The sequence below is a fragment of the Chlamydotis macqueenii genome, chromosome 9, assembly GCF_036417535.1.
Source record: "Chlamydotis macqueenii isolate bChlMac1 chromosome 9, bChlMac1.mat, whole genome shotgun sequence".
Taxonomy (NCBI): Eukaryota; Metazoa; Chordata; class Aves; order Otidiformes; family Otididae; genus Chlamydotis; species Chlamydotis macqueenii.
This window is the reverse complement of record NC_141564.1, coordinates 495,708-522,764: the sequence shown is the minus strand read 5'-3', so window position 1 is coordinate 522,764 and position 27,057 is coordinate 495,708. Positions and strand designations below refer to the sequence as shown.

The following is a 27,057-nucleotide window of genomic DNA, read 5'->3' as shown; positions in this document are numbered from 1 at the left end:
CCAGAGCAGAGCAGAGGGGCAGAATCCCCTCCCTCGACCTGCTGGCCACGCTGCTGGGGATGCAGCCCAGGATGCGGTTGGCCTTCTGGGCTGCAAGGGCGCATTGCTGGCTCATGTTGAGCTTCTTGTCCACTGTTAATCCCAAGTCCCTCTCCTCAGGGCTGCTCTCCATCCATTCTCCACCCAGCCTATATCTCCAACTACATCTATTTCCCTCCAGAAGGCATCCCAAAGCTCAGCCCCAAGTGTTTTGACTTGGGTATCACTAAGTGAAGTAGGAGGATTTTTGTTATCTAACATTGAGTTAGGTAGAACTGTTAGCACCCTCGATAATCTATGCTTAAAGGCCACATCTACAGCTTATACAAGCACATGCAATGTGTATATCATCATCTCTTCCATTCTTTCTAAATAATATCTAAGAAAATAACTAGGCTTAAAAAAAAAAATAAATGTATTGAAGGATATTTTAACGTGTTCACTGTTTCAGAACAAAACAGTAGTGACAGCAACAATCTAAAAACATCAAACTTCAGCCCAAACAGGCACATGTTACATTTTGTTTCACAGTCTAATATCATGTGTGCACTGTCATAAAACACTGAAAACCAAGCTTTTGTGCCCCCCCCAAAATATATCAAATTAGATTCATTTTACCTATATTTTCCCACTTAAAAGCTGTTTTGCTTATAAAATATTAGTAAGCTGGTCTACAAAAACGTGATTCAGTTTAAATTGCAGGTGTCATGTGGAAGCAAAGGTTTCATAACATGCTCTGTAGTTATGGGGTTTTTTTAGGAAAAAAATCCTAGAAGAATTGTTCTAGATACAGGTACTACTTTCAACTGATGGGTATAGCAATTTGGTCCAGAAAAGTGACTTTTCAAAAATTTCATTTTAATAAAGTAATATAATTTTTACTCTCTGTGACAAAGAAGTCTCTTTTTTTCCCCTAATAATGTTCTCAGAAGTATAAAACCCTTCGAAAGGTTTGGACCACAATGACTCAGTAGTTCCAGAGTGAGAAAAGGCGGCTTAAACAAGAGAGTGGTATTTCTGTATCTCACACTGAAATTTCTAATTGCTATAAATATTTTTTAAAATCCTACTAGAATCCACTTGGTCAGCATCTTATATTGCAGCAACTAACTTGCCTAATTCATTAACTTGATCTAGAATTCTGTTTTTTCCTTACTTTCACTGTAATCGCAACCAAAGCACTCTTTACTAAGTGTTTAAAAATTTAAAGAAAAAAAAAAATCAAACACATGGGAAGAATCTTTCCTTGTTCCTTAGAACAAGTATATCCATACACTTATAGAATCACAGAATCATAGAATGGTTAGAGTTTCCAACAGAAATTGTTGTATCCTTAGAAGACCCTCAAACATATTTTTGGTTTTTTTCAGGATATGAACTGCTTATTTCCATGTTGCCTTATAATATTATATTGAGGATGATGCTGTCTTGTACTATAAACAGGAACTACTTATTATAAATATGTATACTTATCACGAGAAATGACTATTTCTAAAATTTAATGAGCAATACTGCAGTTTGAATGCAATCCCGTGCGGAAAGTGGAAAACACAACGGCTCAAAATTGACAACAGTGGTTGTAAATGAGTTCTTTTACAGCTCCTTATCTTTTAACTGACGGGGGAAATGGATGTAAGGCAACAGAGGCTGCTGAGTAATGCTCAGTTCATTACTACCAACCATCCATTGTTTCCCAACCTTACTGACAGCATGCAGATTGATTCCTACTCTATGAGTCATATTCCTCTACTTCCATTTGGATTTGAATAAAGGTTTTATTTTCTCTACCATAATTCAGAAATTTGAATATTTTTCTTTTTTCTCCCATTTCCTTGTGTTCATGTCACATTTTGAAGATCTCTTGTCTCAACATGCTCTTATGTCTTAACGGAACAAAAATACTTAGTAATCTTTATTGAACTGTGTCTCATCTCCAAAGCAGAATAAGTACGCTTCGCATTGGGAGAGCATGTGCCAAGAGTGCTGCACTTCCCAGAAAAGACAGACATTAGCTCAAGAACAAAGATGCTATCACGATCCAAAAATAGGAATGAATGTGACCAAAGGTGCGCTTGAGTAAGAAAGATTAAATAAAAGCACTTGAGTTTTAAAGAAGTGGGCAAGATGAGAAAAGGCTCACAAACTACAGCTGCCCTCTTTAGCAAGCAGCTTCTTTTCAGTAATATAGCAAAGGTTAGGCTCACAGCTACACGAGGACGTTGGACAGTCAGAAAGGAACAACCATAAGCCTCTGTTTAGCAAGACCAAAACCAGCAACTTTGACTCTGAGAACTTGAGAATTAAAATACACTAACGAGAAAATAATGTTCAGATGGCAACCACGAATCACTGACACGGCATTAGCAGGATGCATGCAATTCCCATGGAATCTGGTTGCTGGCCGTGCTCAGAAGTCGTGCCAGGTTAACTGAAATAGGCTTTGTTAAACTAATACTTTCTTTGTGCAAGAATTCTTCTATAATAGGTTTTCAAATAGTTATTCCAATTTAAATTGTGTCTGTAAGTTTGTGCCATTCTCATTGTATCAGGATTTTGTATAATCCTCCTAGAGAGAACTTTTGCCTTCAAAATCCTGTGCTTTTCTAGGAATACAGGGAGAGGGGAGATAGCGCAAGAGGATTATTATACTGGAGACAGGCAGCTTTCCCAGCAACTTTGGAAGACGGTGCAAAATATTTCATGTTCGTGTCATATTAACTAGGCTTTTAACTGTCTTTTTTTCCGCACTGTCACGACAAAGCAGCCACAGAGCAAACACTGCTAGGTCTCCATGTCACACCATCCATTTTCTTCTGTGACAAACTGGAATCTCTGTCACACAGGAACCATTCTTCCCTTCTGTGTTTATGCAAGTACAGCAGGATCCTCATTCATGGCTCATTTTCCAGATGCTACAACAACATCTATGGATGTTGTTGTTTGCAGGATTACCAGCAAACGATGGCCTTGGTTGATAGGATGGTTGCAAGTTCAGAATCTTATTTGGGAGATTATTGCAGTGAGCTTAAATGACCCAGATTCGACAGGCTATGCAAACTCCACCCCTTCACAAGATAAATCAGCTTGAACAGCTCTCAGCATGAGCGTCAGAGTTTCAGAGCATCTTTTATACCGCCTGCCTAAAGCTATCCGGCCCAAGAGGGACAAGATTTTGCTGGTTATTGTTAGCTGGAAGGGAGTCTACATCCGAGAGGAACAGCTTAACAACTCCAAAGTTCTAACTGAAGGTAGCTTAGGAAACATTACATTTTGCTTTTCAGCTAGTATATCTGAGAATATCTACCATCGGAATGCCTAAATGCAAGAGTTTTATATGTTAGACTACATCCTTACAGACTGCTAAAAATTTAACTAGCTGAAATCCAAAACACATGACCCTAAATTGAGACGCTGTTAAATAAAACATGTAGGAACACACTCGAAGCGTTCATTTGGAATTCTATTGTGGCCATTCTATATTTGGAGCTTAGATGTCTCAAGAATTACCTCAGGTAACCTATGAAAAATCTGCAGGGGAAAAAAAAAGGCAGTGGCTTAGGAGGCAAAATAAAAATAAATCTTATTCTCAACCTAAATGTTCCTGCAGCTTAGATGAAATGCAGCCATATCCAAGCAGTTAAAAGCACACCTTGTTACAGCCAATAGTTTACCTAATTAAAATTATTTATCTATTTACATTTAACAGTGTTTAACTCCTAAATGGATATCCAGAAAGAACAGCTGGCTGACAGAGAGAGAGAACTATTAATGCATGTTGGGAAAGAAACCCGTCTGTAAGTTTTGCTGTCACAATTAGTTCTTATCTATAAAAACTTATATTTCCCCCTTTCGCGGGCTGAAAGTTCACAAAATAATCCCTCCTTTTACTACTTTTAAACTAATATATGGTAACAACCACAACTCTAGCCAACACTAGCCAAGGTGGTGAATATTGCTTTGAGGGCTTGGTTTTCCATTATTAGACAATTCAGTTAATTAGTTGATCTGGATATATGAACCCATACATGTAGGAGAAATCAAATCCTGATAGTCTGATAGAAGGAGTAACTGAAGACACACTTTTCCTAATAGAATCTGCATGCTCTGTGATCAAGAACAAGACAACATCGCATTTAACAGCCTCCAGTCATGAGCTTACTAGCTTCAGAAACTTCTCGTTAACTTTTCCCCTCTGGTGGAGCTTAGCTTTTCAGAAAATATGCTATAGTACAAGATGCTACTTTACTCAAATTAAAAAAAAAAAAAAAAAAAAGTGCATATACCTTCTGAAATGATAAAAATGAAAATTAATTTGTTATGACAGCATATAAGAAGATTTTGGAAAATAGTTTCTTTTGAAGATTTTTCTTATAAATAATTTTTGGAAACTTCTTCAGTCCTGTCCCACATTACCTTCTGCAAAATCAATACTTTCTTGGACTCCTATGCAAACATTCAACACTGTTCATAACCACAATGCTGATCAGATGAATTTTCTAAATTAAATTTTCATCAGCCCAGTATTAGTACATTATTTGTAAGCTCTTTGGTGTTTTGTAGGGTTTATCCATTAAACGCAAGAAGTCTTTCAGTGCCACTTGTTTGAGTTGGGATCAGGTCCTGCCCAAAAAAAGGTTGCATAAAAGGACAGTAAGAAAAATGCTTAACTTCAAAAGTTGCTTTAGCAGTTGTGGAAGAATGTGCAAAAAGCAGTAACGGCAATATAAAAATCACTGGACGAAAGTGGGTTTGGTTTCTTGTTGGGAGCGTATGACTTATAGAACACAAATGTTTGGGAAATCTCTTTCTATATGCACTTGTTTTCAGCCTCTATCCAGCACAGTCCTTCCAGTAAACAAAGGAATTTAGAAGGTTGCCTTTTTAAATCCCATATTAAAATTAGCATCCTATTAGTTTCTCCTAGAAATAAAAAAGCCCAACACGAAACATTCAAAACAATGATAAAAAATTATGGTACACATCATTTCTTAAGAATTACCTGATAGACTTAAACTCAAATGCTTCCAGAAATGTAAAACCGTATGTTATTCATGATGATGGTCCAATCAAGGAACAAAAAATGAATTAAAATTTTCTCATTTGCATCCTGACAATAAAATTATTTCTTTTCACTATAGCATACAACTTTGTCTGTCCAGCTGCTGTTATTTTATGCACAGTAAAGAATTCATTGTTTTCTTAAGAGTATGAAAAAAGATGTACGCCATTGAAATCATCCAGATTTCAAGGTGAAACAAAGCTCACTGGGACTGTAACATTATGTAAGAAGCAAAAATAACCTAAAAGGCAGTATTTTGGTCAGCACAAAGTTTCTTTTCAATAATGAGCTCTCAAGCAGATCTGTATTAAAAAGTAGGGAGTTTTCTTTTTTATTTTTTTTCTTTAACCACAAATAATTAAGGGTGACTACTTACATTTTACTGAACAGAGTACAGGCTAGCCACGACTAATGTACATCTGGATTCAATTTCTCCATAACACATAGTGCTAGAATTCCCCGTTTCTATTCAAATTACAACCCGTAACTGAGAATTCATCATCTATCGACTCTTATTTGTGGGACCATTACTTTTTAATGAAACCAAACCAAACCACCACAGCAGAAAATGTTCCCTAGCTTACAAACACACCTTCATTAAACTTCCATTTTTAATTACAAATACGATATTAAAGTCAGGTCTAACATGACTGGCAAGATCTCAAATCACATGTAAATACCTTGTTAAAAAGTTATTAAAAACATTTGTTATTATCTCATTAACTTCCATGCTTGTCAAACTGGTCTGTTAAAGAATGTTAAAGTTTCACCCTATGCCTACCTATTAAAAAGCAGAAAGCAAAGAGAGAAATGGAAGAAAACACATTATTACTAAAAGCCTGAAGCGATCAAGACAGTGATAGCCACCTTGAAAAAAAAAGGTAATTCTACTACCTCAATAACATTGAGGCATGTATCACAAAAACGAGGGTCAAACACTTCTAGGGGCAGAAAGAGATGAGTAAAATAATAATTATTAGATCTATTATCTAGAATTATCAGAAGTATCATCGTTACTAAGCAAGGAATGTTTCTTAGCATTTTTTTATTTGCTATATAACATATAGCAAGACTGAGAAGTATTATTAAAATGGATAAGCAAATCCAGAAATAAACTGAGACTAATGAGGAATTACCACCAAGCACCATCTTGGACATGGAACAAACTAAATCTCAAAAATCATTCTGGGTAGGAGATACCAGAAGTGACACTGGCACAAAAGAAGAGAGACAGTCAGAATACACTTTGAATAGAACATCTAGAAACTCTAAGTAACACAACTCCTTCTCTCTCCCCCAATTTCCTATTTTTATATTATTTCTTAATTGGTAATATTATTTAATGTTAAGAATAACTTCCTCATCTGAATGGTGGTGTATCGCTTTAGAATGCCTCATCCACATTCAGTGAGTAGAGTTCCAAAAAACTACCGCTCAGCCCTCCAGTCACAAGGTAGGGAGACCAAAAAGTACTTATCTGTCAGGTGGGCAAACGAGAACAGGCCACAGAATTAATGCTACACGAGGTGCAAGATAGAAATCGTTTCAATTTAAGAAAGATAACAGAGTACTACTTTTTTTTTTTTTTTTTTTTTTACTATACAAAAGTTCACATAATTTCAAGCACACAAGTCATTAAGCACTGCAGCTTTCAGGCCAAAAGCAACCTTGAATTTTTACTTACGACCTTGATAAAACTTCAAAAGATCTCATATTTTTAGAAGTGCCTAGGAAACACACGCTTGGTTTATTACAACGTCAATGAACCAGTTCACTGACATACCTGAATCTGGGCAGGACTAAGCGTTCATGAGCGAAGTGCAAGCTAGAAAATTTATTTTCCTAATAATGGACTACTGTCCAGCATGGCTGATGGTTTTCAACACAAACTACTGCTATTACCGGAGATTGTGCAATCCAGCAAAGCATCCCACGGTGGCAGCACAGAAATCAGCTAATGCGACAACGAAGCCGGACATCAAACCTAGCTTTCCAGCCCACAGCAGACGCTACTGTCCATTTGCCACAACTGTTTATTTTGCTTCATAAAGGTAAGTCTGAATATAAAGCTGTAAACTGTTTGTATCCTTTTTGAACACAGATGGAGAGACACACCCAAGCTACTGTTGTGGAAATCAATCAATGGTTTGAGTTTTAGCTGTCAATATCACTTCTTAAACTAACATTTCTTCCTCACAGAACTTGACTGCTATCGTCCATTGCAGTAGCACCACAGCAAGTAAATTAAGCCCTTTATGTAAGTGAACTTCCCTCTCTGTCTCCTTTTTTTCATTCCACCTTCCTTCCTTTGCTGCAGGAGATCATGAGATGAACAGAAGACTGGAACAAACTATCTCTGTGCAGAATCAAGCAGATGCCAAACCTCCCCCGGGCCAGCAGCCGTGCAGCAGCAGCAGGCCAAGGTTAGAGGACTCCACCACAGTGCCTCAGGAACGAGCAGCCCTCCTGGGGCTGGGGACAAACCGGACAGGACGAGGCAGCCCGGCTGGCGCTCGCACGCACGATAGGTGCGGGATTGATGGCGCTTTTACGCTGTCATTTTCTCCTGATGATGGGAAGAGTTCATATTCCAACCATTATCAGCAGGATTTGTCATGGATACTCTTTGCTGACAGGTGACAGATTCAACCATAGAAATTAATTTGCTGTCCAATAAACTAAAGGTCTGCTGCTTAAGCAGGCTGGTAGCAGTTTTACTTCCGAGAGCTTAGGCAGGACTGGAGCTCCTGCCATACCCGAGGAGCATCAAGGACTACAGCCTAACTAGATCTTGAATAAAGGTGAGCCTACAAAAAGGGATATCAGCATTTAGCCGTTATCCTTTGGGAACCCCTCTTTGTAAAGAATTGTTCCACATTGTTAAGTCTCTCTGTGATAGGTGCTCTATTATTAGACTTTACTATTTTAGGTTCTTCTCCAGATCTTACAACAAAGCTGTATAAACAGACTTCACACTGATAGCATTTAATTGCTTTGCATGTACATTGGTTAACACATGGATGATTCAAACAATTAAAACCCAGAGGGGCTGATTAGTTTCCATTCTTTCAGAACCCAGGAAAATCTACTGAAATAAAGCAATGATTCTCAGCTGGACTCGTGCAGTTTGAAATCACACAGTCTGCCTTCTGAAATAAAGAAAGCATGTAAAACTTACTTGTCAATATTTCTTTGATCAGAGGGTTTCAATACACCTACAAACAAGGCATCAAATCTATCACCTTTGGACTATCAATATGAAATTAATGCCTTTCTAAAGTATGTTTTAAGATGGAAAGAACAGTTACTTTATGGACAGCTATATAACCAGAGCATTTATAAACAATTCTCCCAAATGATGAATTACAACTGAGAAAGTTTCATTTATTCCTAAAAAGATCAACTAAGCATTCCACCATTCAGTTGAGACAGTACCAATAATTTCCCCCAAAAAAACTGGTGTAAGACAAGAATATACAACGTCTATTATTTATTTGTCCAGTGCAGAAGGAGTTTTTTGTAGAAATCCAATTGGTTTTGTCACTTTTTATCACCATATGGATCTATTTCCAACAGCAAAATACATACTTTGGTTTTCAGAATTACACAAACCCAGAAAATGGAAAAAAATGATAGAATAGTATGTTTATTACAATAATAAGATTATTCTGAATTTCTAAGGAACGGAGTTTAATTATGATTCAAGGTAAACTGAACAATGTTTTTTATTCAGGGCTTTTTACTGTAATGTAGTAAGTTCTATTTAATACGATAATTTAAATTTTAGAAGCCAGATAAACAGAAGTACGTGTAAATAATTAGCCACCCATATTCAGAATGAATACTGAATTTTTTTAGGTTAATTTTAAGGAGATAAAAAGACCTTTAATGTGTAGGACATACTTCAGCAGAATCTCATAGACACTTAAACTTATTGAAATGCGAGGGTGATTTTGACAGATAGACACCTGAAACTCTATCAGGGCACCAGCCTCAAAACTGATATTAATGGCAACTTTGACTGGTCTTACTGGTTGGAGAAAGGACTGAACTGACCCAGAAGGTGAAACAAGAGGTCCTGTCAAAGTAGTCCAAGACACACTGCCATGACAGTGACTGATGTATAGATATTCTAAATCAAAATATAGCAGTTGCAAAACTCTGCAAGTATGAAACTATTATTTTTTTAAACGTGCTGAATTGTATTTTTAACTTTTTTTTTAACTATTACATCAAATTCAAAATCTTTTCTTATCAAGGCAGACCCATCATACCTATATAAAGTTGTTTGTCTAATGAGTTACATCTTACATATACATATTCTGATTCCTAAATTTTGCATGTTTTGTTTAAAAGTTGTGAGGCATTTCTAATCTGTTAATTAGTAAACAAATGCTAAGATACACTTTGTGAGTCTACATGATAGCTCATTCAAAATTCTTGTTCCAAAACACTTCAACAATCCGGACACCTGCAGTAAGTTTAGCTGCAGAGGAATGGAGAATTGAAAAAGATCTACCTTTCCCATAAACACTGTGTCTCTGATCTACCAACAGAGAAGCTGTTAGAGCAGTTGCACGCCAAAATTGACTTCTTTTCAGACGACGCACAGATAACCCGTAAGGAGATTCTCCTGCAGAAGGCTCATTCTGTGTAGCAGACAAGGTACAGAAGTAAATGATGGCATGGGATCCGGGAGGGCAAGGAAAACCAGACACAAAGAGAGATTTGCATTTCCAAAAGTTCTATTGACTATTTGCAAATCCCAGCTCCCAAGAAAAATTTGTTGACTTCAACCAAGTCCAGAAAAGGTGATTTGCTGACATTCAAATATTGACTCTTGTAATTTGTAGGCGATCAGCTGGGAGGCAGCTGGATGTGCATCAAACTTTAGAGTGAGCTGACCTGGCAGCCAGGAAACAACGGGCAGAAAAAAAATTTCTGCATCTGTAGGTTACTGTAATTAGTAAGGAGCGTTCTGTGAGATCTCCTAGGACACAAAATTAGCACTGGTTCACAGTCATACAAAATAAGAGGAATTTCATGTGGACAATTTGATTACTACATTCGACTTTCAGTTGTTAGCAGATTTTTCAGAGTGGAAAATAAGCAGACTGCAGATGGGGAAAGCAGTGGAGCTGGCTCAGCAGGGTTAATTCTGGCGTGATGCTGCATCACTAGTCAGCTGCAGTGCCTCAGCACCGAACTCCAGGGACCAGAGTAATTGTGCATGGAGCTGGCAGGGAGTCAGCAGCTTTGTTAGCTCCCGATCAGCCCTTCTAAAAAAAGCTCAGCTCTCCATAGACAAATGTAGGTGACTCCACGTGATCCTCATCAGTGCCCTGGAGTTTTTCTCCATGTGGAAGAACTTCCATGCCCCAAAATAAAGATAATGGAAAGCGACTAGTAGCAGAAGGAAGATTTTGTCCAAAGATGTCCCACTCTGGTTTCAGCCCTTCTGTACACACTTCCCTTCCTCCAAAACACACACAAGGAAAGGAGGAGGTTAAACAAATCAACCTGCAGAAAAATTAGACCCTTTGCATTGTCACAGGTGCACAAATAAGAAATCGCAAGAAAAAAAAAAATAAAATGTGCATTTGGTGTGCTTGTTACTACAGAGGGAAGATGTTCCATTATAATAATAAGAGTTTTAACCATTACTGAGCATTCAGTTTACAGTGTACACAAGGGAACATTTCCAGGGACACAAAACCACTCTGCAAAAATTCAGACAAACCAGATAAACAATTCACTGGAATAACATCCTGTGACAAGGTAAAGTGGGAAAAGTAAAAATAAAAGGGGGATTAAATTAAGACCTTGCCACAAGTAAATCCAGGACCAAAACCCACCAGGTTCCTAGACCATATGCTAAGAAACTTCTAGAATAAATCTGAAGTGGACTATGATGAAAGGAAATTAGTATCAGCAGGGGAGAAACTACAGTACTTATCAGCTCCGAATAGCACCTCTGTGAGCTCTGAAAGGCCACCATGTTGTCAGATTGCACAAGAATGCTGTGCTATATTAGAAATTAAAATTGTAGAGCCCATTTTGTGGTCTGAAGATCTACATTTTTCTCACAATATCAGGAGACTTGTCGAGTGAAGTGTGAACATATTTTTTTTTTTCCAACATTATTGAGATACAGAAATTTTTTATGTTGAAAATGTTGAGAAACTTTCCAGGGGCAGACTACAAGCCAAGCCTTGCTACACCGAGTTTCCAAACCTTTAGATCGAAGAGGCAATATTAACAGATCAGGCAGGAGGCAAAGAAGCAGCAGCAGGGTGGGGGCAGGATTTTTTTCCTACATCTATTGATCATTTGTAGCCAGAACTATTTGATACAAATTGACCAATAATGTGATCTTGCAAATATTGATCACCATTGCAGATTATTGATCCAACGCACAACCAGCTGAAAGCAATGGAAACAGTCCTTAATTATGAATTCAAATATGCCGGCGAAACAGACTCTCATTTCTTCCTTCCTTCCTTCATCTCAAGTCGCATCAGACCTTCTGTCTTCACATAGAATCAGACACAGAACCTACAGCAACGCACAGTGAAAGCAAAAAAGACAAGGGCAGCTAGAACAACCCGTGCTTACCACATCCAAACAGCACAGCTCCACAAATGGCTCAAGGCTGCAGAGCAAGGCCTCTGAGCTGCACAGCTGAAATCAAGTCACTTCACAGTACCTGGGCAATCAGGGCATTGGCAATGAGAAATAAGCTTCTTTAAGAATGTCAGCAGCACCACTAACCTCTGTCAAAAAACTAAACCACAGTTGGCCACCATTTTTAATGAATTTATATATACACATTAATTACGGGAGTCTAGTACAATTGTTAAGCGCCAATGTATCATTGTAGAAAATTTATTTTAAACGTTGCTAGGAAGAAGTTACTGTTATACAGCTTCAGCAATCAGAATCATAGAATCAGAGAATGGTTTGGGTTGGAAGGGACCTTCAAAGCCCATCCAGTCCAACCCCCCTGCAAGGAGCAGGGACATCTCCAACCAGATCAGGTTGCTCACAGCCCCGGCCAACCTGGCCTGGAATGTTTCCAGGGATGGGGCATCCACCACCTCTCTGGGCAACCTGGGACAGTGTCCCACCAGCCTCAGTGGAAAATATTTTTTCCTGATGTCCAGTCTGAATCTCCCTCCCTCTATTTTAAAACCATTGCCCCTTGTCCTGTCACAACAGGTCCTGCTGAAGACTTTCCTGCAGCCCCCTTTAGGCACTGGAAGGTCACTCTAAGGTCTCCCCGGAGCCTCCTCTTCTCCAGGCTGAACAGCCCCAGCTCTCTCAGCCTGGCCTCACAGCAGAGCTGCTCCAGCCCTCTCATCATCTCTATGGCCTCCTCTGGACTTGCTCCTACAGCTCCACGTCCTTCTGATGTTGGGGGCTCCAGAACTGGACGCAGTGCTGCAGGTGGGGTCTCACCAGAGCGGAGCAGAGGGGCAGAATCCCCTCCCTCGACCTGCTGGCCACGCTGCTGGGGATGCAGCCCAGGATGCAGTTGGCTTTCTGGGCTGCAATCACACATTGCTGGCTCATGTTGAGCTTCTCGTCCACTGTTACTCCCAGGTCCTTCTCCTCAGGGCTGCTCTTCATCCATTCTCCACCCAGCCTGGATTTGTGCCTGGGATTGCCCTGACCCATGTGCAGGACCTTGCCCTTGGCCTGGTTGAACTTCATGAGGACCCACCTCTCCAGCCTGTCCCTCTGGATGGCATCCCTCCCCTCTAGTGTGTTGACCGCACCACACAGTTCGGTGTCATTGACAAACTTGCTGAGGGTGCACTCTATCCAACTCTATCCCAATTATTCAAAATCTATTCCAAAAGCCATATAAAAATTGAATCTCAGATTTTTGCTTACACTACCAAGGTGTACTGAGTTATCTCAAGTATAGAAACAGAAGGAAGTTTCTATATGCTCCAGTTAGTCAAAACAGAGCAAGAAGCTGAATTGCGACACCAGTAAGAGGTGCACAGTACTTCCGTCATCTGATTTTCCACAAAGCATTTTTACTTTAACAGTAAAATATTGAAAACAAATTTGTTCACAAAGATGCCTCTGTTCTTCATAGGAATTGTAGGTACAACTCCCACTCTCCCTCAGCTAACTTGGTCATAGGAGCCATCTACTTGCTCCAGAAATACTTTTCCAGAAGAAAAGAGAAACAGTAGAACAATTACCAAGCTGCAGCCACATCCGGAAAAAACTCATTAAAGGTCTTAGTCCTTCAGAAACTCAATCTGATCAAAACCAGCAAAAGTTATTAGCAGTGAAGAACAATAAAAACTAAACCTCAGTATATTTCACAGAAATAAATTTTAGAGAAACAACTTATTTTCTAGAAGATCTCATTTGATCTGGAATAAGAATAGATGTCATCCACTCCCACTTCCAAATTGACGCACTATGACCTCACCAAAAAAGTATGCAACTTCTACACTAGTTATTGGCCAAAGTGGAAATAAGATCTAAAAAAAGATAAAGATCTAAACCCCTTTTTGAAATAACAGCGTTACTTAAAATAGGGCAGGGTTAAGAAGTTAGTCAAAGGTAGGGAAATTACTAATTTTTTCAAGTGCTTCACAAGTTTTACTAAATTCTTCAGAACCGAAAAGCTGGAAAATATTTCTAACGGTGTTGTCACTGCTGTAATTACTACTGCTAGCAGTAATACTTTACCTATGAGAAGTCCATCATTTGTCCAACAGAAGTGAATGAAAACTAACTGGATCACTCTAGTTAGTTCTCCAGCATTCACTATGGAAAAGCAAACCACATTTGCTACAGAAAAAATAAAAGGACAATAAAATATCATTATTAAATTTGGAAAGTCATCGGCAATGAAAATTAACTATTTTTTCTCTAAACTGTCTGCTTCTTGTAATTCATACCTTGATGCCAAAAATTTCTATTCTTGTGAAATCCTGTGGCAGATGTCTAAATATGCCTGTTTCTGTATTATACAACAATGCTGTTTTCAGATGAAGTAAAATTTAGAAATCCATATAGATGACTGTAAAAATAAGTTGTGCTGCTGAGTCCACTTGAGCAATGGTACATAACAGATAATAGGCATACAGAAATTCATAATCCTTTCATAGCCGTGAGAGTGAGAAAGACACCCGGAACACTACGCAGCATCATTAACACATTTATTCAGACCTGGAATACAGGCAGGTGCTGAAGAAAAGGCCAACAGTCAAACTCTCCGAGGTACAGTATGTGAATTCAGCTAGCTGAGAAATAGAAAATTCAAACGAACTAACATTTTACTTACACCTAAAGAACTGTCAGTACTGAAATGAAAATCCCACAATGCCACTGAAGTGAAATTCAAGCCAGAAAAGAAGCTATCAGGCTTTTTCAGCATCTGAATCCTTTTTGTCTAAAAAGAAAATAAAAATTATTTTCAGAAGTTAACTTTATTTATGCAACTCAGAGTGAAAAGACATCAACAGAAGCCACAGAAATTACATTCCTGCAACTACAGTGGAAAAAAAAATCTCATGCATTGAACAGATGCCTAAGTGTCGAACAAACTGGGAATTGAACAGATGTTATTCTTACAAAGGTAGAACAAATCCAGGAAAACATACGTAGAAATTATCTCAAGTAGATTGCCTTCTAATGATTGCTTGTTGTATCTATTTACTCCTCCAGCTAGTATCCTCAAAATTATTCCAAACATGAAGAAGGTCAAAGGCAATGGCAGATAGGTGGCTCCGCAGCAGCACTGCTGTGGGTGCGGATGACAGCCTAGGACCCCAGCCCAGTTCCTCCTTTCCAAACCAGCAAGCACAGCAATGCACACTGCCCTTGCTCAGAGGGTATTTTGTACATTAAATCAAAGCTGCTATAACTGCCAAAGTCCACAACACAACCACAAGTGCTCTGTGATTAAGCCTGACTGTACTGATTTCATCATTCTATTATGAATATCTATGGCAAATATTTTATCGTATCTGTTATACAAGCCTAATATTCAACCGTAAAGTTGAACTTTTCTCCTTTTTTTTCCCTGACATTGCCTGTACTTCATGGCTTAAGACATGCAAACACACAGCATCATAATATTCTATACTCTTCTTCATCTCACTTGTTTCATGAGGTCTAAAGGGACCATGAATGACTTACTGTTCGTCCCACAACTCAATGACTGCAACCAAATCAGTTTCTGCACTGAAACATCCCTCTATCAACTTTCGTTTCCTCTGGGTTTGACACTATTGACTTGAGAAATAAAGACAGTAAATTATCCTAAAATAAGGGATACAAGCTCCATCAGCAACTTTCCCATGTGGCATTGTACGGTAATACACTGTGAAGACCAAAAAAAAGCCCAAAAAAAGCGAGAGAGATGAGAAGAGTGAAGGTCAGTAATCGAAAATCAGCTGGATTATTAAGGTAGCTTGAGATTTATAGGACAAATTTTATAGGACAAAGAATTTGGTGTTATTTTCAGTAATGAAAAAGGAAGATGCTTTGACTATGAAGAGAGTGTGAAAAAAGTAATCAGATATTTTATTAAACAAAGTAACACGCAGATTCTAAGATCAGAATTACACAAAATTTACATCATCTCAGCTCTGTCAAGATGACAGCTTGTTATTCACCCAATTCCAACTGGTAGCTTTTTTAGGTCTCAGGAATTAATTTCATTGACATTTATTCCCATAAGCATACAGGCACATGAGCAAGTCACTACAAGATAAAACAGGAGATGAGCTCGCCCAGCATCAGCTACTTTAAGACATCTGCCTATGTGCACATGCTTACATGGTTGTACCCCACAGTAAAAGTCCATAAACCATCTCAATACAACTTTATTTAGCGTAGTATTAATCCTAATAGCATTAAAAGCATCACTATAACAACACAGGGAGCAAATTCACACCCAGATCTTTGCAGTCTTGCTTTTACTCATCCATACATTAAAGTTTTTCAAAATCAACCTAACACCTTTACAATGCCCTTGGAAAACACAGAGAACCTCATCTGGGTTTTTTTTTAAAAAAGAGAGGAAAAGTAAACTGTGCAAATCAACAACTGATACTCTAAGTTTCACAATTATCTCCAAAATTATATTAAATAATGGCAATGTTAACGTCTAAATCAGTACACAATTCAATACAAGGTAACTTTCCCACTAGACAGCACTGTACCACACTTCTTCCAGTTGGTAGAAACTTCTGACTGAACATAGTGTTTATCAGAAAATGCCAGTTCATTGGATATAGAGTTTTGTGCTGGCACCTCTGATCTGAGGAGGCCAAATCACGGATATGTTTCTGACAGATGCTTTCTGGTGAAGCTACCCTGCCTACTGCAGCACTAATGCTCTGCTCAGCCATCTGGGAACACCACACACTGAAACCCTGAGCGGCAGCCCCGCTCTCAGAGTCACAGAAGAGAATCTAAAAGCCGTGAGACTGCCAGGGTAACTTGAAGCTCTCGAGACTTCTCAGCTTCAGAGAACTACCCTGCTTAGTGTCAAGGAGCTTGGAAGAGCTTCTACCAGCCAGCAGCTCTCGGGGCTCAGTAGCCACTCACAGGAAAGGGCTCACCTCAAAGCAGGGTCTACTTTTGCGCCCTAGGCAAGGAGCTTAGAAAATCTGAGAATACAGAATTGAGCTGGATGTAATTGTATTTCGAAAAAGAAAAACGCTGTCCTTAGAACTAGAAATCCCGAGTCGGAAGCTGCTGCAGTGCTGATTACAAAGTGAAAAGCATATACATCATGCAGAAATCAACTAAAATGCTACACTTCTGGTTGCTGTATGTTGTTTAAACAATAACATTTGCTAGTACAGCTGTCATTCCAGAGCATCCTTCAACTGATTATCTCACATAAACATAAAATATGGTTTAATTCCTCACTTATATGCAATGTTAACAGAAAAACCATCCATATTCCTAAATCAAGTATAGTGAGGTTTTGGCCTCGCTGTTTTTTTAAGCTAGCAGGACTCTATAATCAGAGGGCATACCTGCAACTGATAAACGTCATGCTGTTCTTAAGCAGGCCTTTGCCCAAAGGCAGAATCACTGTAGCTATTAATCCATCCTTACTCACTCATACGCAGTAAGAGTTAAAATTGGGTTTTGCAAGGGATATTGTATAACTGGGGAAAAGGTGTTTTGAAAGCAAATGGCACGGCTGACCTTGCTCCCACATTCATTCACCTTAGAGAATTTCTTTGCTACATTTCAGGAGCACCAAGTAACCCAAGCTCAAACGGTTGCTGAAATAACTAGTTGCGTTGGTTTTGTTTAGTGGCAGGGGGGCTATGGTGGCAGCTTCTGCAAGAAGCTGCTGGAAGTTTCCTCTCTGTTCGGTGGACTTGGCCAGGCCTATGGCAGACCCAAGCCAACTGGTGGCAGAATGTTCAGTGATAACGTATTTAAGACGGGGAAAAATAAATAAAAAAGGAAGAAGCAAAGAAGCAGGGACAGAGAGAGGGAGGCACAAGCCCTCTGGCCTCCCGCCGGGCGGTGACCGGGCCCGACTCGGCCCGGCCCAGCTGCAAGGAGTGGAGAGGAGAGGAGATGTGAAGAGACCCTGAGAGGCATCTGCCCAAGTTGATTGTGAAGAATTTTTTGAGAGAGGAACAGCTGCAGATGCCAAGGTCAGTGAAGGAGGAGGAGGAGCAGGTCCACATCCTTCTGATGTTGGGGGCCCCAAAGTTGAACACAGATGTCATAGTGGAGTCTCAGATAGCCCTTCAAAGAAGATGCTCCACATTTTAAGCATGCTGTATACAAGCCAGATCCCCCTGCACCCTCAGAAAGATCATAAATAATTTCTATAACATCAACCCATTACTTTTAAGAGGCAATAGTTAGCCAAATTTTAACATTAGAGTCCTATTACAGTTATGTAAATTAAGTCAATTCGTCCTTCCTTCAATTAAACATGTTAATTTCCCAGGGGACTCACTACTATTTTCTTCAGTTGTCACGTATGCCATCATCACAGAGTATGCTGTAGCCTTAAAAAGAACAAATGGAGTATCTGCTCTTACAGACCCTACCAATGTCAGTAAACCTTGTGTAACAACTCACTGAAATTCAAAAGCATACTCAAATGAGAAAGTTTCGCAGATCCCCACATAGAGCACAACCTTGGTGTTCCACAGTGACAACAAATGCCAGAATACAACTCACTCTCTTGCAACCTGACAGCAGAATTAGGACTCTCAACACGAAAAGCAATTAGCTCCTAAGTTGTTAGACTTCTACGTGGCCACCTTTACCTCCTGTTGAATAATGTTCAGTTATATTTACCTGAAAATTAGACTACAATAGAAGTACATGTATATAGACAATCACAAGTTATTAACAGACTGCCAAGTCCGTATGGAATGTAAGCCATATATTTTAGTTTGCCATTACTGAGATTCATTCATTAATTTGATTTTGATAAAAAGTATTTAATGATTTGCCCAATTTCTTCACCAGGGGAAAGTATGCATCTGTTAAAACTTTTAAAACAAAAATACAAATAAAATTTGCATGAATTTTTACAGAATTGCTTAATTTAAAGCACAAATCATTAGGGCTGAATAAAAAAAAAAACAAACATAAGAATTGCCTTATAGTTCATGGTGATCGTTACTGTCCAGGCTGACAAACACCACTACCAGATACTGCAAAGTAACGTGCCAAGTCTGGAAAATTACAGAAAATTGTCCATATATTTTCCTTAGCCACATTAGCTGATGGCTAGCTGAAGCCCAGAAGAATTTAACTGTCTCATTCCTGTTGTTTTTTTTTAAAGCATTGTCCTTGTCACAAGATTACCTTTTATTCAGACTCTCCTTCTTTGTCTCTGTATAAAAGCGAGCAAGTTGCTTCTCCCAGGTTATTCAAATCTTTCCACATCTACTAATCATTTCTGCTGTCGTTTCTCTGGGTCATATCTATTTCTGCCCTCTCTATCTCGTAAGTAAAGCTACCTGAACTTGATTTCAGGGGAGTAAGTACTATTCCTTCATCGAAGGGAACAGAATTCTGAAACAGCTTCTGTTCTCTTGTGACATTCTCTGCACATCTTTAAATTATTTGCATTTTGAGCACTCAGGTTCAGTGAGGATTATTCAACATACCAAATAATCACAGTTTATTTAGAATATGCACGGTTGGTTGAAATTGTTCCTTCTCCTGTGCGTTTCTCAACAAGAAGCTTCGGCTTTATTAGGCCTAGTACAAAGGACGCACATAAGGGTAACCTAGACTGAAAACAAGGCTTGTTGTAAATAAAAGGAATCAGATCTTGTTACTCTTTTTACAGGCACTGTTCCTGAAGATACCCAAAAGTCTTCTCAAACCAACAATGCGGCTGCTGTTGTAACTGATACATGAAGGACAACAAAGTTTCCCAAATCATTAACATTCAGTGACCTTATCTCAGTAGAACATATACTTTCACAGTCAAATTGAATCCTGTTCTCACCTTATTCAAGAGCACCTTGTTTACAAACACTTTTGCTACAGAAGTCTTTGAAATACTGTTCATTGATCTATTGCCCCTGCTTCCAGTGGGAAAGAACATTATGAAACTAAATTAATCTGTAGACTGCTAGCCTGAATATTTGCCAGCCAAAGAAGTAGTCTAAATGGTTGATTTTTATTTTTTTTTTAAATAAGAAGGCTTTTTTTCCTTGGAATTTAAATATATTCCGATGGGTCACCGACATGTAATTCAAAATCTGGCATTTCAAGAAGATGCTTCCTTGTAAAGTGCTTTTCACTCAACATTCTTAAAGTCTTCATACGCACTAACAAATTAACCTTCTGAACACCCAGAATTATCTGCATTTACAGACAAGAAATCCGAGGACAAACGTTGTAAGAGTTTTGCCCAGTGTGACTCAGCAAGACAGCAGAACTCCAAGACCCAAGCCCTGGTATTCCCATTCCTAGTCACAGTGTATCACTTTCAGACCTTTCTCCACAGAATTTACAGCTATTTTTTCAAGTTTACAGCAGAATATATTACTAAATAATACAGCATAATTGTTACACTGTATAACTTCAAAACTAACCAAGGCAATCTTGAAAAATAATACAGGGCAGTGATATATATTGCTGAACTCAAACAGGTTACATATGTGGCATATAAATCTGCTTTTGAAGACAGGAGTGCCGCTTTGCAAGAGATTACACGTAACCGGCAGTTTCTTATCAAGCAAACGTTACTTTTCTCAATGTATATCTTGATGTGCATTTACACCATTACAAAACTGTTGGAAAGCTGCAACAATTGCTTTGCAGTTTAAGATCTTTTTCTTAGTAATACAGTTACCATTTGTGTTTTGTGAGGCTCATATTGACAAGCTTCTCTCCAGAGAACATTTATTTCAGTGTTTATATTATTCCTGTAAAATACAAATTGATAAAACCATATGGAAACAAAAAGTCAAACAAAACTATTTTTCCTAAAAACCAAAGAACTAATTAAAGACTTAATAAAAATGCCCTACAATGTCAAATGCACATACTGAACTGTTTTTGCCTACTCTTGCCGAACACAGTCCTTTCAGTTGACATGGATGCACTTTAAACACGAGTGCTTTCATTTTGGGATCACCGCACCACAATCAGACCCCTCTAGGTAGGCTACTGAGCTCAGTTCACCTACATCAACCAGAAGTTTAAAGAAAAGGAATAAAAATTGTGGCTATTATTGAAGACTTCCTGCTAATGCAGTTGTGAAAAGAATAGGTAATCTCTCAGCATAAAAAAAAAAAAAAATGGGCCTTAGCGTTGTACAAACCAGACTATATTTAGATTAATCAGCAACCAACAGAAATACTGTTATTAGCTCAATCTGTGCAGTCAGACAGGACACTGCAGGAAAGAAAACCAATATTCACTACAGGCACGGGGAGGAAAGAGTGGAATAACTTACTTTTAAAATGGAAAAAAATACGACTGGGAAATTCAATTAAATTGAAAGATAAAAAATAAAAACTAATAAAGATATGTTTTCCATGCAATCAATCTGTGGGACTAATTGGAACACAAATATATCACAGCCAAAAAAAGTTACTAAGAATAAATGAGAGACTTGATCTTCAACAAGAACAGAGTGAGCTATCAGAGCAAGTACAAAAAAAACCCAAAACAACAACAAAAAAAACCAACCATGAAAAAAACCCCACAACAAATCCAAAAAACCACCAACCTATGTCTAGGGTTAAGTGGACATGATTTTCAGCAGAAAAATCATATCTGACTATTAAAGTTAATTTCTTGCATCATCTTCTAAGATTTCTGGTCTTGTGATGCCATGATCAAGCTGAAATCCTGCTAACTGCCACCTCTGAAATTATTCATCTCAAGCAATACTACTTCTCAGAAGGGCAGTATGTAGAAGATTCTGTGAGAGCCCTCAAGAGCAGGGGAGCATTTCTACCTTCTGTAATACTGACTCAAGTCACAGAACTACAGTCTTTTATTTTTTCTTGTACATTTATTTTCCTATCCATATTCTGTTGTTTCTTATCTTGTATTCAAGAGGAGGTATTCTCCTAGTACATGGGGAGCCCACTCCACTAGAAGATTTCCAGCACCTCGTGTACACAGATGACACCGTCGACTTAAGTATTTCAAAGGAAAGTAAAACAACGCTAGTTTTTAAACAGATATCATTGCAAAATAATTCTCTCAGATCAAAGAACATAAACGCAATGAAAGATGACATTTGAAAAAGCTGAAGCATCTTAGTATAGCGTATCTGTACTATTACTCAGTTACTTTGCACTTGATCTGTCTCTCTGTAATCTTTAATCAGAAAAATATAAGCAAAACCTAAAACTTTCACTTACATGATAGAATTTTTCAGAATCAAATAATTTGCACTATGTAATGACCTGACTAGGATTTAAAAAGAACTACTTTGAACGGATTTAAAGGGAATATTTCAAGATTTTGAAAGAGAAAATACAAGATTCACAAAGGTCAGTGTGCAGATGATACCCAAACAATAACCACTTACATAACTGAGACAGTTTGGGTTATTACATTATTCCAGTTTTATCCTACAGAAATTTAGAATAAGTTGTTTAGATTCCACGGCAAAAATCACAGCACTATTCTTTATTGGCTGCTTTGGAAATTGCTGAATTATAGTTCTCTTGCTCACAAATTGTCACATTATACGCTTCAAGGCAAGATGCTAATTTGAAAAGCTTAGATTTCCGACTGGAAATTTATTTCTACTACACTTAGAGAAAACAGATGTTATAATAGCTAAAATAAATCGGGTGGAGAAACTATTTTTCACATTCATTTATTTTGTGCTAACATTCCCCATATTTGATCCCTCCCATAGCCATATTACAGAAGTTCATCAGTTCCACTGCAACCAGGGAGATCTAAGTCCATGGGGTACCTGGGCAACACTTCACTTACGGATTACTCACAGAAAACAATACCCATCAGTCCTGTAGGACATACAATTGTTACTTGAAGAAAAAAAAACTCAACAATGACTATGAAATGTGAGTATACTGATTTGTGACTAAAGGCGATATAAACAAAGTGGCTTGAAATGAGTACCAAAGATTTTTCAGGTATCTTCTCCAATAGTAATATTGCCATCTTAGAACTCCTGCTTGCACTGCACACAAGTTTGTCAGCTTCCAGGTACAGCCTAGACTTGATGTAAAACATACATGTGTAAAAACATGGAAATAATTTATCAGAATATCCAGCAAAGGGGAGGCAGGAACAGGACAAGAGTAATAGACAAATGCAAAATCTAGGGGAAAAAAAATACATACACAGGTGTGTGTATATACAGAACAGAGTCATAGAATGGTTGAGGCTGGAAGGGACCAGAGGGAGTTCTCTGGTGCAAGCTCTGCTCAGGTCAAGGCTAGTTCTAAGCCAAGGTCCTTGGGGTCTTGGCCACTCAGGCCCCAAATCTCCAAGGACGGAGATCCCATAACTGTTCTAAGTGCCTGTTCTAGTGTTTGAGCACCATCATCGTGAGCAATTTTTTCCTTAGATGTAACTGGAACTTCCTCTACTCTAACACGTGCATCACCTCTTGTCCTTTCACTGACCGTGTCTGAGAAAAGTCTTCTCTATGGCCACCCATTAGGTAGCTGAGGACTGCACTTTGCTCCCCCTTAGCTTCCTCTTCTCCAAGATAAACGAACCGAGCTCTCACAGCTTCTTCTCACACACAGCATATGCATCAATGCAAATATTTAAGTTCTGCAAATTTAAAGCGCTGCAAGAGCTAGTTAGTCAGCAGGAAATGACATGGCACCTCAGAACTCAAGCTACATTATATCCAGATAAAACAAGAAAACTCCAGGGCATCTCCTAACTACACAATTCACTCTTATTTGAGATAAAAGAGCAAACAGAGCGGTCACATAACAAAACACTTGCATCACAATAACCACATAATCTCAGTATATACCCTTCATTAATGAGTACAGAATGGAAAAAAATAGCATTTTAAATATGCTAGAGAACTCATTGTGAATTCGAGGATTATTCTGAGACCTTTCAGAAGGGATGTCAGCACTTAACAGAAAACAAGATCTCATGATGAATTAATCAGGATACTCACATGAAGGTGATTTAGCAGCTAGATTAAAGGATGTCCTTCTATACAACACTGTCCAGTGCAACCTGAAATATCCTGGCTGATGAAATGTTGTACCACTTACTCTCAAGTACTAGATGATTGAGTCAAGAAACAATAATCCTTCTTTGTGTAGCAGTTTGCTAAGCCTAGATTTCTACGTTCAGAAACACTGCATTACAGTCTATAAATGTTCTAATACCATGATCAAAGACAAGAAAAAAATTCACCTGGCATTCAAAAGTACAAAATACAGAGAATGAAAAAAAACCATAATCAGACAGAAATTCAGGAGGGGGGAAAAAAAATTGTTCTAAGAACAAAATTTAAATTTTAAACTACTGTCCATCTGTATTAGTTTTTATAGTATCAGTACCTTCCTTGACTTTTATAAACTCAGATTACACCTTTCTAAAATTCCATTTCAAATAAGCTGTCCACAATTACATTTTAAAAATATTTTCTCCTATAGGTGTGGAAAGATAGCCATTAGATTGAACACAATAAATCCTCCCCAAGACCAAAAAGATCTAGGAATTTTGCTACTAAAATAATAATGTCAATACTAACTCAAAAATGCTATTACATCAGTGGCTGCCACATCACTCTCAGAAGTAAGTAGAACATCCAGGCATCACTGATCAGACTATATGGAAGAGAATTGCTGCAAAGCCAGAACGCTGGCTCAGTATGCCCGGACACTACTTGTTTTCTAGTTCTGATTACTGACACAACCTATAAAATAACTAAAAGCATATTAAAACGCACCAAAGTAAAATAATGAGGGGAAAATTAAAAAAAAAAAAAAAACACACACACAAAGAAAAACAACAGAAGCAACTAAAACTAAGGAAGCAATGTACAACAGTATTTAAAAATTAATTAATAAATGAATGTTTCTCCACATGATAGTCTTTTAATGAAAATAGCACCAGCACAGAAGCAAATAAACATCATGCAGTTTAAAGCAATTAGCTAAGTTCAGATTCTGTATTTTTGAGCAAATGACCAAGTCTATGATGAAATTTTTCATTTCATATTTAGTACCTCATATCTTTAAAATTATTTCATAAGGCACTAACACAAATCAATTTTTACGTAAAACTTTTCTGATCAAGAAAAACAATTGTATTGGATTAGAAATTAAGTTATAATTATAAATTATTAGAAATAACAGAGTAGTCACTAGACTAGTCATTAGAAATAAAGGTTAAAGTTCACCTTTCAAAGTAAAATATGAGTAAAAATTTAGGGAATATAAAGTTTAGGGGACTTCAATATCTGTCACTCAGTTAATTTCAATTTATTTCATCAGGTTCTGTCATTGTGAAGAAAGAGTTGTCCAATTTCAAATTGCTGCAGAAGGGTAATTCAATTCACTAGAATTTTTGTACAATTTCCTTGGGAATACATGTGATTTCTCTGCTCAGACTAAACTTTAAGACACTTCAACATATTAATTCTGTTTCTTCTTTACACAGACTAGAAATACAGTAAAGAGAGGTGGGGAAAAATTCATCAACATGAAAAGAAATGGAGTTAAATTGGAGCAATGTCACACAACGCGAGACCAAACAACCCCTAACCTCACAAACCTGAAGTTTGCAAAACAAAGCCTATCCAAACCGTAAGTAATGCGAGATATATCCACATGCATAACTCACAGGATGGATATACTAAGAGGACCTGTAATTTCTGTTGTTAAATGAATAATGAGTGACTAAAGCAATTATAACATAAGATCATGGAATTGGCTTAAGTACAGGTTAAACACTTCACCCGGTGATAGGAAAGCTCTGGGCTTTTAGAAGTATCTCCTCTGTACGTGATGTCTGTTTTATTCTTCGCCACTTTTCCCATGTCAGCACCAGCATCAAAACCCAATCTCCAACTTTGACTGTTAGCAATCCTACATTATCAACTTCACAGTGCCCGGTTGACTTATAGGCACATGTAGAATAATTTTCCTTTGTTCTACATCTCAACACATCTGAGCAGAATCCGTGAAATGTTGCCTTCACCACAAAAAGTAACATGAAAGTAAATCTACATTTTTAGGGAAGTGGGGTTCCCAAAAAACCCCAGCTCCATCATAAATTCCAAAAATGCAAATTCACCCTCCACGGTCTGGCTGTTTAAGCATAATAATTCCTGATCTTTTTTCGCCTCTCGGTATTCCCTTCTGCAAGCCCAACTGTTCAAGTACCACCCTCAGCAGTAAGTTGAGACGCACTTGTCTAGATATATCCAAGTGATCCCCTGATTTAGTCCATAGTTTTCTCATAATCCTTAAGGGACAGGAGAAAAATATCCTTATAGTTATTTTAAAATCCTTACAGTTATTTATTATCATTGACCTGAAAGACATCATGGTTTTTACCTTTCTTTTGTAGAAGTTTAAGAAGTTAGGTATCTTTTAAGCCGTTAGGCAAGTGAATGACACAGCAACACAAGAATTAATGTATCTGTACAATATCCATTTATTTCCTATTTCAATAAAATAAGCAAACCCTCAGCTATGGATATATCGTGTTATATTACCCCTTTAAATAACCTGCTTGCTCTCCATTTAATTAAAGTTACATTTCAAAACCGTATTAACTTTCCATAGCTAACTGGGATCCGTACTTCAACTGCTGACATGATAAGCGAGAAGTGGCATTCCTTTGTTTTATCCGTTTTCCTTGCAAAAGTCACTACCCAGTACTTTATAAAAAGAGATAAAATGTATGACCCTGTAAGCCTCCTCTTATCAGTTAATAAAAAGCATAAGTGCTATGAAAACATCACCCATCTCTTGTCTTAGAAAAACAATTAAATCCAGTTCCCCAGGCACAACGCTTCACAGGAGGCAGGGTGCCAGCAAGCGTTACATTTTTCTGAGTCTTTTAAAGGGTCATTAATCTTTCAGTCATGGATCTCAGACACTCTGGTCTAACAGCAACGAGCAGAAGCAAACACACAGTGCTCTCCTTCTGTCTTTGGAGAGACAGAAACATAGTAAACTCTTAAGAGGACAACAGCTAAAATTAGCCAAAGAGAAATCTATTTAATCCACTTTCATTTCTCTCATTTTACAGAATCTCGTTAGTGTAAGTATTTTCACTTTTGTTGTTACACTGAGACATTTCAAGGCAGGCACAGAACTCTCTGTATAGTACTCGCACTGTACAATCACTTTTATACTCACCTACATGTTAAGTCTTCAGAACATGTATTATCTGTTCAGCAGTATGCTTTGGGTAAAGGAACAATTAAAAAAAAAAACAACTAAAAAGCAGACTGAATTTACTTGAATTCCTTTGCTTTTATGCCAAAC

At 38.0% G+C, this 27,057-nt stretch overlaps 1 protein-coding gene across 1 annotated transcript in view; it reads right to left on the bottom strand.

Annotated features, from left to right (window-relative positions):
* DNER (delta/notch like EGF repeat containing) overlaps nucleotides 1–27,057 on the bottom strand; it is a 126,724-nt gene that overhangs the window by 98,393 nt on the left and 1,274 nt on the right. The window lies entirely within an intron of this gene.